This window comes from Quercus suber, unplaced genomic scaffold (genome assembly GCF_002906115.3).
Source record: "Quercus suber isolate HL8 unplaced genomic scaffold, Cork oak 2.0 scaffold_951, whole genome shotgun sequence".
NCBI classification, from domain to species: Eukaryota; Viridiplantae; Streptophyta; class Magnoliopsida; order Fagales; family Fagaceae; genus Quercus; species Quercus suber.
In genome coordinates, this window is record NW_027070371.1 from 179,753 (window position 1) to 193,491 (window position 13,739).

The 13,739-nt window shown below is 37.2% G+C and overlaps 1 long non-coding RNA gene across 1 annotated transcript; it reads right to left on the reverse strand.

Annotated features, from left to right (window-relative positions):
* Positions 1–11,608: 11,608 nt before the first annotated feature.
* Positions 11,609–12,442, reverse strand: LOC136065384 (uncharacterized). Its single transcript, XR_010627013.1, has 3 exons — positions 12,375–12,442; positions 11,771–11,828; positions 11,609–11,689 (listed from the first exon to the last, which is right to left on the reverse strand). It is a non-coding gene; the product is annotated as an uncharacterized LOC136065384 (long non-coding RNA).
* Between the last annotated feature and the right edge of the window lie 1,297 nt (positions 12,443–13,739).

Below are 13,739 nucleotides of genomic sequence, written 5' to 3' on the forward strand. Positions count from 1 at the left end.
TAAAAGATTGGAATAAAAAGACAAGAAAAGATTTTTGTTAAATTATAAAGGTAGGAATCAAACTTAGTATTTTCTACTATGATACCATGTCAAGTTATTGATTGTCTAAACGGTTAGAAAATGGTTAATTTAATAATTTAATTATGATTCTAACACTTCTCATCTATGTGGGTATTGGCCTATTGGATCTAAATTCCCCTTAACAAGTGGGGTCAACACAAAATTTTTTTAACATTTTAAATTGAAAATAGAGTGAAGACAAGAATCGAATTCAAAATCTTTTACTTTAATAAAATGATAAATTACTATTGTTCATAAAAAGTAATTAATGTTGTGTTGATAGTATTTTCACAACAAATGTTATGTATTAAGTTGTTATCGGTTCTAATCTTGGCTCACCAATGAAATTACTTTTTTACTTACCAATAATAACAAGTAATAATTTGCTACATAAGATTTATTGTGAAAATTTTATTTACATATTATTTCTCTTCTAATAAAAGCTTAAGTTACATATATATATATATATATATATATATATATATATAATGAATTTAATTATTATTATTTTTTCAGTAAATAAAAATTGGTTAGAAGAAGACGTGGGTATGGTTTTATTACCTGAGCATAATAGCGTAATCATAGTAACACCCTAACTGGTCCTAAGATCCCACTTTACCGTTGCTATTGAACAAGCAAAATTTTCTATTGAGTAAACAAACAGAGAGAGATTAATTAAAGAAAAATTAAGAAAGTGATGTAAAGAAAGAAACGTATGGTTGGTTCCAGCCTCCAGGTCCCCTCTTTGGCCATAGTTCAACTTGTTCATCTCCCTGTTCATTTGTTAGCTAGGATGACCCCACAAACTCCCCAAGGCAAGTGTACAGTTCATTTTCTTGTGTGCAAACTAAAAAACAAATTGTACCGTATGTTTTCTCCATGTTTGTCAATATATATATATATATATATTGATAAATTCTGATAGTTCATTTTCATTTTGTAAAAAAACAGAAATATAATTTGAAGAAGGAAATTGTGTTAACATAAAGGCACACCACAAATTCCACTCAAAAGTTATGGTGATAAATACACAAAAGAGATGGACTGAAGAGCAATTAAAAACAATGAAACGCTAAAGATTCAATTTGGATGGAATGAAAAGAGGATATTCCTCTTACCAGAACTTATCCAAAAATTAAAGAGAGATGCAGCATATTGAAAGCCATTAACTAGAACCTGTGAAACTTATGGAAGGAACACGTATAACATATTTACAATTTGAAGTCCCTATCTTCTTAATCAATTTTGGCTCATGAAACTGGCTAAAATATCACAATAGCACTTGTAGGGTCAGTTTTTGTGGCCCCTGCCCAAGGAGGTATGGATTCGGAACCCACTGAGCCCAAAACAATAAATTTTGTAGAGAGTGGGCGAAAGGGCTAGGCAAATAATGAAAATAACAGTATTGAACAGCAACACCAATGAGAGAAGTTGAATTGATGTGCTCTCGGATTAATATGAGTACTCTCTCCGAAGAGATGTTTTTCATTCATAATCTAGGGTTACAATTCCTGGAGCTACAACCCTCTAATATCTCTCTTTTTCTCCCTTCTTTTTTCGATCCCCCTACTATCAGAGGCACCCTTCCTTTATATAGCACTGCCATCTTCCATCTCCTCCGTCCACTTGTTCGTCATCCAGGCACCCACTTGAGTGTATGTCCCATCACCCCACTTTTAGCCTTATGTGAGTGGCGGTAGCTGAGAATGCACTGTTCAGGGGTCTTATCCACATAAATGCGGCCAGGAAGGTAGGTGCTGTGCATTAAATGTGGTGGTCGAAGTATGCCCCCTTACTATTTCTCTGTTCCCGTTATCTTTATGTGTATCCGAGATTCCTTTCCCTCTTGACACCTGTCAAATAGATCACTTGAAACTTCCCTGCTCGTGTTGAGTCAAATCTCTTCGGATCCGAGGATGCAGGACAACTCGGACCAGGAGCATCTCCTCGGATGGTATACGTGCTCACCTCAAGGCATCCCTCAAGGCATCCCTCTTTGTAGTGGGCCTTACTGAAGGCCTCACCTCCTCGGATGAAGAGCGATCCTCATTTAGGGCCTTGGCCCAAATAAGTTGGGTTGGGTTTTTCTCCCCCCACATTAGCCCCTCAAAATTGTAGTTTTTCATTCGCGTTCGAAGAGAAAAAGTAGGATTTTGACTTGCCCCGTAGCAAAGCTCGTAAATAGGCAAATTTGAATTGGCACGTGCATAGGTATAGAAACTGTCGCTTCATTAATGCCGCTGCGGTTTCCTTATTCCCCAGGCGCTGCATTAATTGCACCAGGTGGCGCTTCGTCCTTCATATCCAATGGTGACTGAATGATCCAACGGCCGTGGTTATTCTTCGAAATTTGGGCGGGAGTGCCCCTGACCCTTCGTTTGACCCCGTATAAAGCTTCAGAGGAAATTATTTCTTCCTCACTTTGCAAATCTTCAGACGCTCCAGAGAGAACAGACGCGCCGCTCCGCCCAAAACTCACAGTCGCTGCTTTCAGGCCTCCCCAGAGCCATCAAGAGCCCTCCTACAAGCCTGAAATCTTCCCTCCGATTTAGTCCCGGTGAGTCATCATTCACCAAACCGTTTAGTTTTCTCTTCGGTCAACAGTTTCATCTAAGCACCATGGGAAAACTCGAGTACATGGTGGATACCCCTGAGCACCTAGAAGCATTTAGGGCCGCGTACCGCATACCTCCCAACGTAGGTGTGAGGTATTGCCCCCAGAAAAGATTCTAACAGACCGAGAGACGGGAGAAGTAGTTATTCCCCTTATCGCCTTCAAAGAAGGGGGAATGACCATCCCCATGGGTCCCATCACCACTAGCTACCTCCGAAACCATAGGCTCACTCCCTGGCAGTGCGCACCCAACATGTTTAGGATTCTAGGGCCATTGAGGACCTTAACCTTCACTTAGGATTGGGCCTCACGTGGCTCGACGTAGTACATCTGTACGAATGCCACAGCCAGCAAGACGCGGGATATTACTTAAAATCCCGGTCGGACGTGGTCAGGCTCATTTCTTGCCTCCCCAAATCCAACAAAGGGATGAAAGACGACTATGTGATCGTCTCGGGCGCATGGCATGACGGCCATCACTGCCCAACCAAGCGTGGAAAACCAGGTGGGCCGTGTTAGATTTAGGCACACTAACCATAGGCCTAGGGTCCTCGTCTTCTAATCGTTTTTGGTTCTTTTTGTGCTACTATTTTTGAGTCCCTAAACTTTTTTTTTTTTTTTTTTTTTTGGTTAATCAGTACTTGTATAAACAACAAAAGGCAATTACAAAATGGCCACAGAGGCCAAAGTATTGGCAACACGCCTATAGTAATACAACCCATTCCTATCAGCTTTAAGCAAAACATTTAAATCATCAAAGGGAGAGATATCAAACACAACAGAATTCTCCATCAAGGAACAACCCCTCTTAGCCAAAAAGTCAACACATTTATTCACCTCTCTAAACACATGCCCCACCTGAACCTGCCTAAACCTGGCCATGAGACACCTACAATCACACAGTAAAGTAGCAAAGCTTCTGTTAGGACAGTTTGTGCTTTTGAGCTTCTCCACAATCACCTTGGCATCAAGCTCTACTTCTAGCTGGTTTATTCCCAAATGAATGGCCAAATTTAGGCCATCACGCAATGCCCACCACTCAGCCATGACACTCATAGTTTGTCCAATTGGTCTTGAAAACCCCTTAACCCAACCTCCATGGCTGACCCTAATAACTCCTCCACCACTGGCCTTACCTGGGTTTCCACATGATGCTCCATCCGTGTTAAGCTTATACCAACCACCTAATGGCTTAGTCCATTTGATAGGGAAAGCAAGCCTAGAAGAGACTTGGTGGCTTTTACTCATGGAGAAAAAATATTCCCTTGCTTGAACAATACAGTCTTTATCCAACCTGGAATTCGAAATGTTGTTTTCAAACACCAATTTATTCCTATTCTTCCACAAACACCAACCGCAAAAACAAACAAAGTGCTCCAAGGAATACATGTGTTGTGCCTAACTGTGCTTAAACGATTTATTTTAAGCCAAGTCTCAAAGTTTTCATTGAAGGAGTTTATGTGTGAGGTGGGTACCCCCAACCTAAACCACAGGTCACGAGCAACTTCACAATCTCGAAGAAGATGAATAATGGTTTCCTCATGCCGACTACACAATGTATAAGTCTTACTACAATTAATACCCCTACCTGCCAGCACACTTTTAACAGGAACACTACCATGAACACATAGCCAAAGGAAGCTTATAATCTTTGGAAGAACATCAAGTTTCCAAAGCCACTGCCCTTGAAACTGATTTTCAGTTACACTATCTTCATTAGCTAGCAGGTAGGCCGAGTTTGTGGAGAAATCTCCATCTTTTGAGTACTTCCACATAATAGAATCAATCCTATTTCCAAACAACTGAATTGGAACAACTTTAACCTTGTTTTTTATTGAATTCGGCAACTCAAAGGAAAGGAGATCCCATCTCCATTCGTGATCATGGTACAAGTCAGCCACTGTTAACCCTTGATCTCCTTGCCTTAAGGGTCCTTTAATCATGCCTCGGAGAGAATCACCATTAATCCAATTATCCAACCAAGCCCTGACCCTGTGACCATTACCTATTCCCCAACAAATCCCTTTCATGAAAATGGGAAACCCCAAGCTAATAGCTTTCCAATTAGGTGATGAAGGCAGAGTTTTCAGGTTCCTCGACCTCATTCTCAAAGAGGAGCAATACTTTTTAAGTAACACCTTAGCCCACGAAGCATTTTGTTCATGGTACATCCTCCAATTCAATTTTGAGAGCAAAGCTTTATTTTTTGCCCTTGCCGCTTGTATCCCTAAACCCCCTTCTTCTTTGGACCTCACAATTTTGCCCTAACTCACCATGTGCATCCTCTTTTTTTCACTCGTGGAGCCCCATAGAAAATCCCAATTAACTTTATCTAATTTTTCACATATATGGACTGGCAAAGCCACCGCTTGCATCACATAATTTGGGATGGCAGACATCACAGACTAATCAACACTGTCTGACCTGCAAAGGAGAGGTATTTAGCCTTCCACCCCGCCAATTTGCTCATGACCTTCTCTACTATAAATTTGTAAGGAATCCTCACAGCCCCTCTATGTCTTATTTGGAAGCCAAGGTACTTCCCAATGTCATAAGTCTCCCAGATGCCCAATTTATCACAAACTTCCTCCTTCAAGCTTTCATTAACATTTGGAGAAAAATATATACGAGACTTTTCCAAGCTAATTTTTTTTCCGGATTCTACACCAAATTTCTCAAGCACTTCCAAGATTGCTTCACAGGCAGCGAAATCAACCTTGCAAAATAAAATGATATCATCCGTGAAAAGAAGGTGTGAGAAACCCAAAATTTATTATATTCCAATGCCACCTCGCCCGTACGCATGTTCATTATATTTATTAAACTTCTGGCATTGATCCAATCCAATACTCACTCATCTCTTGAAGCAGGATCCATACCAATTGAAGGGCTATCAGCAAAATACTCTTGGTGCTGCTTCACATTCATGCCATGCTACTCATTAACAACAACTAAGGGATTACTTACCCAAAATAAAAGGTAACTAATGGATCAGATTCTGATTATGATAATGACTAAGATGCTGATAATAATAGCAAAATCAGTATGCACTTTAAAATCAAGGGAAAGAATTATAGAACATCTAAATCAGGGACAATGACATCTAGAACACTACTAAACTCCAAGTCCAACAAAGCGACATAACTAGCATTCAATTATTTCTAGTATCACCTTTAAATAAATGGATCCAAAGCAATTGAACAATTATATTCCATATGCTCCAAAAAAAATTGGAAAAAAAAAATGCTTCTATTATTCATATCAGAGTATATAACATCATGATCTTACATCTGTGTATCTAATGTGGGTTATGCTTCCATGGGTGTTTACCCACAACACTGCCCCAATAAAATGTGTCCATTGTCATATAAAATCTGTTAGTTGTCAGTAGTATAGGTTCTAATTAAGAAAAATAAAACGAATGCATTTGGTTACTGAGAAATGACAAGATATGATAGTGAATCAACGAGGTGAAGCATTATATTGGTCATAGAACAATTCCATGGAATATAGTTTACAAAAGAATAGATGGACCCATGTCAGACCTTGTTGTGATGGCAAATATAGCTGCGTTTGTTTTTTAGCCGCGTTTACAAAAAACGCGGCTATAGCTGATCTATAGCCGTGTTTCTAAGAAACGCAATTATAGATTCAATCTATAGCTGCGTTTTTCAAAAACGTAGCTACAGCCTATAGCTGCGTTTTTCAAACCCAACTATAGCCCTCATTTTTTGTAATGGTCACAAGTTTGAGACCAAAAATCAACCTCTCCAAAGTTGAGAGTCAGTCCACTTACCAATCGCCTTTCTCAAAACCCCAAAATCAGGAACCTTGTATAAGATGGCCTATTAAGCTCTGTCTATACATGTGTTTAAATATATGTTTTCAGTTTTTAAACAATATTACATGTATTTTCACACACTTTCACCCACACGTATTTACAAAAAATACAAACAACGTTACTAGAACAATACTACCAAACGGACCCTTAATTTCCAAAAGTTTGGAATAGCTATGCTTTCCAACACGTCATATATATTTCCTTATTTATTTATTTATTATTTATTTCTCACTATAAATTTTTGTTCCATTGTAAAACTGTCCTTTCAATGGTGGATCAGGTCCCCCACAACAGTCAAATAGTAATTTTTAAGTATGTTTTTGCTGCAATTTTTGTTCATTCATTGTAATGAAAGCATTTTAAAAGAATGATTTGGGTTTGGTTTTTGGTCTTTTTTTTTTTTTTAATATAAGTTTTATTGATAAGTACAAATTTTTTCTGTTGATAAAATTTATGAATAGATTTAAGTTGGACAAAATTTAGTTACAAAATTAGTTGTAGTTTTAGGCTACAAACTTACTTAATATCTTTTTATTGGATTTGAATTTTGACAAATCCACCATTGGATTATATCATTTTCTTATATCCTCCATGCTTGCAAAATTTCAAGAAAATGAAAGATCAATAACTATGTCTGTTAGGATTAGTGCCCTTAAATCCTATTGTATGATGCTATGTATGATATTAAGTTTGACATTGTGTATGACATTATGTATGACTTAATATTGTGTTTAATGAATTTTTTTTATTATTATCTAAAATAATGGCAACATGAATATTCGGACATTATCATATAGTCCATGAGATGCATAGTATGTGATTTATGTGAAGAGTCACAGAAGATATAAATCACAAGTTCTTTGTAAACTCAAAATTATAGTTCGTAGTCGGTGATGAAATTAGGCTTTTCATCTGCGAAGACTATAACATATCAATCATGATGATTTGTCTTGATCATGGAAGTGGTGACTTCTGGTTGATGTGTTAATATGTTTTAAGAGTTAAGACATATTGAACTGCACCGCTGTGAGATTTATTATTCTCCTAAAGACTGTCAAAGGAATAATAAATCTCACGACTTATATTTGCATGAACTCTTAATCCTGAGAGAACCTGATCATGAGGTGTAGGTTGCTTTGATATATCAGGAGTGAGATCTAAAGTTATGGTCAAAACCTCAGTATGTTGGGCAGCCACATTTAGTGTTGATGGAACATGTATTCTCAAGATGGAATTCATAGTCTCTTAATGAAGATATAAAATATTCCCTTGAAATAAGTTTAATAAGTTTGTTATTCAAAGAGTTAGGCCTAAACACTTTAGTAAGACTAAAGTATATATTTATGGAATTGGATTTCATAAATATATAATGAATAACATTAAAGGATTAAACCGGGTACTCAAGGATTAAGATGTAGTAATTTACAAAGTGGCAGTCTACATTAATGACTTTGTATTACTACGAATATTTTATGAAGGGTTTGCATGTATAATAAAGTCTTGGGATATAATTTATAGATAAGACCTAGAGTGCAACTATTTTTATATAGTGGTATTAAAAATAGTTAATGGTAACTTTGGACTTGTCAAGAGTTGACAGAAAAGCCCAANTTGTTAGTAGGATAAGATAGAGTAGGTAGTTACAATTCCTAGCATGCTAATCACATTTATCACATGTTAATAATATTGACACACTGAAATTATTAGTTGCACATAGGGAATAATAGAACCAATAAGATGAGGTAATGTGGGCCAATAGGATTAGCTCTATGGTTCTATAAATGATCAAATTGCAATCACACTTCCAATTCATTGAATGAAATTACCAATTTGTTGCTTAGACTTAATTGCCTTGCATTGGAGGAAGAGACTCCCTTAGAGGTCTCAATAGGAGAAAGTGGCTCTCTCAAAGAAGTCAACCCATTCAATGTCTCAACTCATACATACATTCAAACCAAGTCAACCATCAATCTTCCACTTTCCATTCCAAAATGCTATAGCATTACCATCAATCCCTAAGTCATTTTCCTTCAAGAACCCATCCCAAATCACATCCACACTTTCCGCCCTAGCCTTGGCTGACCCTCCCATGTTCTAAATCCCTCATCCAAGTCCTCCAAACTATCAACTACTCACATCCACACTTCCGCATTCAACCATAAACCAAACCTGAGATCCAAGAAACTCTAATCCCTCATTGTTCCCATTCAAGATTCTACTAGGATTTCCTAAAGAACACTCAAACCATTATTGTGTTCCTAACACCATCAATGTGAGGAAGACCCAAAATTGATAACGGTTGCTAGCGGTTAACAACTCAGCAATTGGGTACTATTTGGCTCAACAGCCACTTTAACTTTAGATATATCAGCTACCTAAGCATTAAAGGATCTTAGTTCACTCCATAATTGCCTCCTAATATCCCATTATTTGAACATTTCATAAAGGAAGCATAAAAAGAATCACTATTAATTTCCACTACACAATGCATCACCTGTTCAGGCTTCTGCAGCAAAGAAACATTTAGATATCTTTATCCCAGCATATTCAAATTCTTCCAAAATAAAGATTCTCATAATTATTTAGAAGACCCCATCCAGATACCATACATTCCTTTATTTCCTTGACTCTCAAAACATTCTCCATTACTGCATCTTAACCTGAGTCTCCACAAGGCACACCAATGCGATCTCATAGCCTTTACCTCCTTTTACTTCAAGGAGTCATTTAAACACTCATGTTCCAAATGATAAAATTCATGCTTACTAATTATAAAAAAAAAAAATGATTAAATTCATGCTAAAATAATGGGAGGTGATTTAAAACCAATCCCTCCACTTGAGGTCACACTCAAGCTAGTGACCAATTGATTACCTATCTTGCTTCACATTCAATTTTTTTTTTTTTTTTTCAATACTTTGGCCAATGCATTTGTTATAAGCTATTGTAATGTATCAGTACCTATGAAACAATTCATTTGGGCCATATCTATGGTTTTTTTCCACGTCATCAAATACCTTACTTTTACTTTTGATAAGTAACTGAAAATTTATATTCAAAAGAAGAAAAAAGAGAAACATCTGAACCTATGTAGGCTGGAAGTGTACAGGGATTGCTAAAAATATTATTAAAAGTACAAAAATGACAAATCCAAAAAAAATTTTGATAAGTAACAAATCCAAAACTTTCATCATATTAGAAAAATAAAATGACTACTTTTAAGGCAGCCATTTAATCATACATACCATGTAATAACAAAATTTTTAACTCCAACAGGGATCACTTTGTCCCTTCGAACATGCAATTGTTGCGTCATCTCCAAATAGTACACATTATGTGTAAAGGAATACAATGGCGACAACAACAACAAAGTCTTAGTCCCAAAATTTTTGGGGTTGGCTATGGATCCTCAACAGATAAGTTAGGGTCGTCCACATGAATTCTTTTCCTCCATTCTATTCTATTTGAAGTTATACACTCTATTACTTCCCTAATTGACATGTCCTTTTTCATTCCTTCTAATAATGTTATTTTCGGCCTTCCTCTTCCTCTTTTTCTATCTTTTTTTAGTCCCTCAACTTAGATCAACTCACCCTTTCTTGCTAGTTCATTAATCGCTTTCCTCTGAATATAACCAAACCATCTCAAGAGACTCCCTCATCTTTTCATCAATAGGGACTACCGCTATCTTCAAGCGGATTTCCTCATTTTGAATCCTATCTTTCTGTGTATTTCCACTTATCCATCTTAACATTCTAATTTCAGCTACACTCATTTTATCAATATGTTACGTCTTAACAGCCCATCATTTGGTACCATAGAGCATAGTTGGCCGTATAGCAATCTTATAAAACTTACCATTTAACATAATAGGTATTTTACAGTCACACATTACTTGTGATGTGCTTCTTCACTTTATCCACCCTACTCATTTAAGCTACACTCATTTTATGGGTACATTATGTCTTAACAGCCCAACATTCAGTACCATAGAGCATAGTAGGCCATATAGCAATCTTATAAAATTTACCATTTAACTTAATAGGTATTTTACAGCCACACATTACTTGTGATGTGTTTCTTCACTTCATCCACCCCTCTTAATATTGGAGGAATTTAGGATATCAAAAGGAGTGAAGGATTTCAACTCCCAATCATGAAAGGATCAAATAAACATAATAGCCCAATGAACGTCCCCATCATGGCAGAAGATGTAATCCACTAGAAAGGCTTACACCGTGTGATTCATTAAGCACCCCTTCAAAGGCTCTTGGCATATTCAGATACAAATTTTTAAAACACATATGATGATATGAACATGCCTTATACTTTAGTGGCCATTTGCTGGTCTAATCTTAATGGGCTTCCACAAGATGCCCAACAAAAAGGGACTCCCAAGAGAAAAGGCCGAAAGTATGAATTTGTTCTATCCTTAAAAGTACTCCTAGATTTCAGCTATACCCCAAGCACACGTGAGTTAGGCCTAAACATGGGCACTGGCGATGGCCTCTTGTATAGATTGGAGTTGGGTGGCTAATCTTTTACCCAAAATTCCTATTCAAGATTTCACACGATCCTATGACTTGGAAAGCAATCCTACAACAGTCCCACCAGAAAGTGAATTTTTATCCCATCCAAATTGTTTATTCTTTCAAATCGTAAGATCATACAATCCTACGCTCAACTTCAAGTTTTTTTCCTTCTACTACTTTACATCTATTATTTGAAATCCTATTCTCCACGGTCCTCTCCATTCATGTGTCTTATTTTCTTTTATATTGTTATATCAAAAAAAAAAAAAAAAAATACCAAATATGGATATTGCATTTTTTTCACCTATGGTTGGTGTAAGACATACTAAATAATCATTTTTCTTTTATAAGTAAATGTTAACAGTCTAATGTCTACCAAATATATGCTGCTCAATTAACATATTTAAGCCCATATTTATTCCAGTAGCTGTATATATAAAATAATCATATAGCTGCATATTTGTGTATCTTTTCACAAATCTCCAAAGTTTGTGTTAAATTCAATTTGAAATTTACAAAGTTAGCATCCAAAGTTACAACTAAGCTACATCAATACGAAACACATGTTATAAAAACACTTTTAACACTTACCTCATGCAGTGCCCTTGAGAGGTCCTCCATCGTCAATACAAGGCGCTTATCCTGTTCCCAGAAAAGCCTTAGACTAGCCAAAAATAATCATGATATAAAGACAAATGTACAGAAAGAGTGCATGTGGAGCACCTTTTGCTGCTTATCCCTTTTGTCCCTAACTACAGTTGCCTGTCTTGCCTTGCATTGCCTATATTACACATCATATGAAGTTAACAATTAATAACTAACTATAAAAGCAACTATTAAGGAGTGCAATTTTGAGTTGATAGTGAGTATGACCCATAAATACTCCATGAAAAAATCTTAGAATCAATTGACAACAAGGTTGGATCCAAACTAACCCAAAAAATATACAGATTCAAAACCCATGTACAATGCCTCTATGCCTAGGGCCCTAGACAAACCCATAAAAGGTCTAAGTTTGCACTTTGAAGTAGCTTGATTGAGATATAAGAAGCCAAACGCACAGAAAATAATTGCTGAAAGCATCTAATGTAGCCCCACATCCCTACGTGTCCAAAATAACTGGTTATATATATATATATATGTCAAGTACAAAGACTTCACCAACTTCTACTCCCACCGCTACGCCTCTCCTTCAAAACCTAAACACGCATTGCAGTTTATATTCCTAGATCATAGAAAAGGATTGTATCTTATGTTTGCATGTGTATATTGGTGCATTTGCATGTATGTGTGTGTGATGAAATAGCATAAGTGTTAAGCAGCATACTGAAGAGCATCACTTGCAACCTCAGCTATAAACTTTTGCGTAGCAACGGCTACCAGCCTAGTTCTGCAAAAATGAAGCCAACGAAATTTAATTAGACAGGATTTAACAGGAAAAGAAAAATTCCAAGGAAATATAACATCAAATATTTTATTTTTATTTTTTGGACCCACAACCTCCCCATCTATCCACTATTCTAGAAAGAGGAAGTGTCATTTGAGACAGAGATCATGAGATATAGAATATCTTATATCTTTTCTTTCCTTTTCTTTTTTCTTTTTTAAGAAGATTTAAACTTTTTTTATCAATAATTTACTCTTGCACAGTGTGGGTCTCAATCCACAACCTCACCCTCCGCTTCACTCTTACAAAGGGAGAATATGTCATTTGAGCTANCGTTGGTATTGAAGAAGATTCATCCTCAGAAGAAAGAACTTAACGCTTCAAGTTTCGGCAATCCAGTATTTCTAAGGGGTCCCTACGATCAGTTGGTTCAAACATAACCACTTCATTTTTGTTTGCTTTTGGGTCACGTGGAATCCTCTTCCACGTTTCTTTATTTCCTTTTGGCATTTGGCTGAGGGAGGGGTTTGGTGGTTTTATGTCTGTCATGGGCTTAGTGGTTGGGTTTGTGTTTGGGCTTGTGGGGTTTGGGATTTTTGGAGGAATGGGCTTGGTGGGTTGGGCTTCAAAAATGACGGGAGGTAAGGAACTTTTCTGATCACACTGTTTTGTTGAATTAGGGTTGACTACTTCCTTATGGGGACTTAAATGCTTTTCCGTAACGGACGAGATACCATAATGAATTTCAGCATCAATCTCGTTGAGGGTTTCCTGGAAATCCGGCTTAGTAACCGTTGAAAGATTTTTACCTTGTTTGGCCGGCTCCAAGACGTTCGAAGGTTTTTCCGGTTGCCGTTGTGTTTCCGGCTTGGTTCCTGGATTGCTTTTGGTCAATGGATTTGCCCCTGGTTTTTGCCTTGCTTCTTGCTCTTGAGCTGCTGTGTGGTGATCTGAATGTCTCGACTTAGTCCCTGCTACGAAGACTAGGGTCTTTCTCTGTGTTTGATCGACCTCTGCCCTAAGCCAATCACCAAATTGTTGATCCTCCTTTTTCAATGAACCCTTGCTCCCTAGCCAGAGCTCACAGTCACGATCATCATGGCAGACTCGTCCACACCAGTAGCAAAAGTTTGGTAACCTTTCATACTTCAACGCTGCCCAACCAAGTGCAACTCCATTAGACCATACTCTTCTCACCCGGCTCAAAGGCTTGGTAATATCCACCCGAACCCTTACCCTCAAATAATTACCTTTACCGCATTCTTCCTCCGACTCCGCCGTTTCAAGTACCGTTCCGATGGAGTT